Source organism: Vollenhovia emeryi, unplaced genomic scaffold, assembly GCF_000949405.1.
Source record: "Vollenhovia emeryi isolate VEMERY1.0 unplaced genomic scaffold, V.emery_V1.0 DF939266.1, whole genome shotgun sequence".
Lineage (NCBI taxonomy): Eukaryota > Metazoa > Arthropoda > Insecta > Hymenoptera > Formicidae > Vollenhovia > Vollenhovia emeryi.
In genome coordinates this window covers 143,037-147,460 of record NW_011967100.1, presented here as the reverse complement: position 1 = coordinate 147,460, position 4,424 = coordinate 143,037, and positions in this window count along the sequence as shown.

Genomic DNA, 4,424 nt, shown 5'->3' with positions numbered 1-4,424 from the left:
AGAGAGAGAGAGAAGATTTAAGAAGACTTTCTTCCTCTATCTTACATCGTCGTAAAAGAAAAGAATCGTACCTGCGCAGTACTACACAGGCGTGATACTCCCTTCTTACGATGGTGAGACAGAGAAAGAAAGTCTTCTTAAGTCTTCTCTGTCTCTCTCTTCACAAGCTTCAGCTTATTCAATGGGACGCTCAGTCTATATTTACTATGCCTGTGACGGCAACATTCTAGTAATACCTTCTGGAAAGTTTAGGTTTCATGACTACATATTAATCATTCGCGTTGGATAAAATGAACTTCAGCACCATAGCTAGAATCTTTCTAAGAAACTGTTCCTGTACCATAATCAAACGTTATAATGGATGGGCGTCACGGAAGGATTTTCTTCCTAGCATTCGCTAATAGCTCAGATAGAAATTCTGTTTCTGCACAGTTGAAAAATTTGTATTAGGTACATTTAACAAATATCACATGTCCCAAACGGACCACACAAATGTTTGTGTTAATTTAACGTAATATGGATATGTTAAATAATCGCACTAATACTCTGTTAATATTTTAACGCAAAATAAATGCAAATCTCAAAATAATTTGAAATAAACTTTGCGTAAAATTACCATATTTTTAATGACAAGATGAATTTAACAAATGTAATTTTCACATTTTACAGATGTAATAAGTCAAATGACGGTTCGAAATCACTCACTTATGTTATATAGTAGAATAAAATCAACATTTAATTCTGTATATTTTAACAGATGAATTTTGTTACTAATAATATAGAACATATGTATTGTGTCAGATTAAAAAATAAGTACTGTGTTGTTTTAACATTTCTTTTCAATCATTTTAATGATTTTACATGTGAGGTCAATTAGTACAAAAGCAATATGTTTAATCAACACATGAATGTGTTAAACATTTAACAGAAAAAATTCAACCGGCATTTTTTTTAACAAAAAAACACAAATTTTCTAACTGTGCGCTATTTAAATTGTTTAAATACAAAATACACGTGATGTCGCAGTATTGGCTATTCATTTATATATCTCAGTTATTTTTTCGTGCCTAGAAAATGGTTGGAAAATCGTTTTTTGAGTGAGCTTAATTCTCGAATTTATCCACGAGAGAAACGTATGCGCAAATTCTGCTCTTACGAAAAAGTTGACTGGTTACCGCATGGCTTTTAGCAATTTGCGCATACGTTTCCCTTGCGAATGAATTGAAGAATCTAGTCCCTTGGACTTTCCGCTTGCCGGACGAATGCAATGCCCACCCTATTGAGCTGTTCAGGTCCACACTCGAAACTCTTCTCGCTTGTCTGCTTTATTTTACTGAATAGAGTAGAAATAATATGCTAGCAGCGCGACTCTAGAGAGAGCGTTGCGTGGTACCTCCATATTCGTCTTACAGCGAATTCGGCAGCCAGCACTAGTGCGCATTGAGTGCACACCAAAGCTCGTTTAGAATCTACTCCACTATTTATGCAATGACAGAAAAATATGTAGTATTTGAAACTATAATTGTATAGTAAAATAATTATAGTCAGGAATATCATTTTTATATAATAGTAATTATTACTCTAACATTAGTAAACCATGTACTATAATATTAGCAAACATATAGACACAGTGATGCCAACTATTTAAAAAATTTACTATAAAATATTAGTTTTTAACTATTAGCCTGTTACAATGTCCAAGTAATAAATAGTAAATTAGTTAATTATTTTTATATAGTAAATACTTTTTGAGATACTCAAGAGAAAATTTCTAACTTTTTCAATGTTTAGCTTATAATATCTCGATAACTATTTGTCGGAGGGAAAAGTAGTACAGGACTTTTTTTACTTGATTTAGTCTCAGGAATATGCTGTTGCAATAGTGTTTCAATTATTGAAAATTTTTGTGTATTGTAGCACATAAAATTTACATACATTTTCCAAAAATATTTAAGACCATCCTCAAATATAAGTATTGACTGTAAACGAGCCTTAGTGGGCAGTCGGTGCGCACTAATGCAAGCTGCCGAATTCGCTATTACTAATCGGTAGGAAAATTACACCGCAGGACACCACGTTAGATTTGGCAAGGACGAATCTTAAAGCTATTAAAAGCGCGTTCGCGGTGCCGGCTGGCTTCGCGGAGAAGTCTCACATTTCGCTTCCGACTTCTCCGAGAGGGATCTACTTAAAGAAACCCGTCTCATTCTAGTACGATCGATCCTCTTCTCCCCCCCCCCCCACTTCCTGCCGCGGCGATAATTAAACATTGAATCGACGTTAAATATATTCCGGCGACTTTCACGGTCCCCGCGCCGATCGTCGTCGCGCCCGCGCGATTTAAGCGAGAAGTTAAATTTAAACCAAACGACAAGTTTAAATTCGACTTAAACTTTACACGCGAAACGCGGCTTTTAAGCAAACACCCATACATCGCCGTCTACGCGATTCTAATTAAATGGCCAAAGTGAATTACGTCTGGACATTAAGCTTGAAATTCTGCAAAAATAGGACGGCCTCCTTTCAGGGTCGGGGAATCGCCCGAGCAAAACAACGCTGGCGGCGCTTTAGCAATTTTGCAAGAAACGCAAAGGGAAGATCTTAATAAGTATCGCCGTCTTCGCCCTCCCCGCCCCTTCACCCGTGCCCCGCGAAATTCTTCAACTCAATTTCCGCCAAGAATAAGCGAAATAAATACGCACTTCAAGTGCTACTTATCGTCCCGATGCGTGTCTGCAACAAATCGTTTCATTAAAACGTCAAGACTGGATAAACTTGTAAATAATATCGTGCACTCGCGAGAACGCCGGGCGCACAAAACGAGGATCCGTAACGTAACGAGACGCTCGTAATCGATGCTCCCCGCGCGGCTGGCAGGTCGCGCGTAATAAAGCGAGCATTAATGTCGACGGGATCACCGACGACGGGCGGAAGAGCTGAAAATCTCGCGCGATTACGGAGCAAGGTTGGCGCGTTCCAAAGAACCGCGCGCCGTCGTCGACAAAAGCGAGAGCGCGATGCAATTTCGGGAGCGCGGAATTGTCGCAGTAACGCCTGGCGATGACCGAGCCCATGGCCGTGAGAGTTACACGTCGGCATTACCGCGGGCAGGGGAGCCTCGCCTAGAGCCGAAATTATTACGTTCTCTTGGCCCCCGTTCAAACAACGAGCGGCTTATATGCCGCGGCGGCGGCGGCGGCGACGACGAAGACGACGACGCGGCGCGATTATTGCAACACGCCGCCAGCCAACTGGCTCACATCGCGGAGAATCGTGATCTCGTGGAAGAGACGAGTTCGCGATATCAAGCCTCCGATATCACCTCTGTATGACTCATGTCATACGCGAGAATCGAGCGGCGGTGCGGGGGAATAATGCGATTAGCCTTCCGTATAGCAGTTCGTGTAATCTCGACGATGAAAATTGAGCCGAGTCCAAGATTGACAGGCTATACTTAGCGTGAAATGCGACTGTTGACAAATTTTCACTCCCTCGCGGAACTTGTTCGACAAGGAAAGGACGGTAGGGCGAAGATTAATTTATAATACGAAATATTCACCGCGTTACCGGTGAGGCTCGTGCAATATCGAGGACGAAAGTTCGGTTGAGGCCCGGTTTCACCAAACGTAGCTTAACTTTGATCTTAGTTTAATTCGTGTTTGTCTCTTTCTAAAGTAACATTTGGAAAGAGACAGAGAACGAATTAAACTAAGCTAAAGTTAAGCGACGTTGGTGAAACCAGACCTGAATCTAGGATCGACGAGTTATACAGGATGTCCCAGGAGGAAAGGTCAATATTCTGGGAGGTGACAGTATCGGTCATTTTAAGCAAGAATGTTTATATGAATATATGTCCCATTCCCCACTGTTTCCCAGCGATACTGTCACCTCCCAGAATATTGACCTTTCCTCCTGGAACACCCTGTATATTCAAAGAGCGATGCACTCGTGGAGAGATTTCTATTTACTCAACAGAATGAGCAGAGGCCAATAAGATTAGATGACGCGATACGAGGGTCGTTTAAAAAGTTCCCGAAATGAAGAGACAATGAACAAATGACACTCGCACAACAGACGTTAAAGCCGAATCAGACTAGCAATTGCCGACTCGTATTGGATTGGGATTGGCGACCGACGATTGTCCTCTAGCCAATGAGAGTCGATTAAATCGCTGGCTGCTTTGTTCTCATTGGCTAGAAGACAATCGCCAACCCCAATCCAATCCGCGTCGACAATCGCTAGTCTGATTCGGCCTTTAGATGGCAAGTTGCAACCCTTCTAGTATCAAGTATGTGTAAGGAGTACGAACACAGGCCTGTCTACACGTGTATCTTGCTCGGGGCCAAAAATGGTGAACAGTAAGATTTCACTTTTTCGCCACTTGTGGTGTTATCGTCGCATTGCTTCGAATAGTTCGATGGACT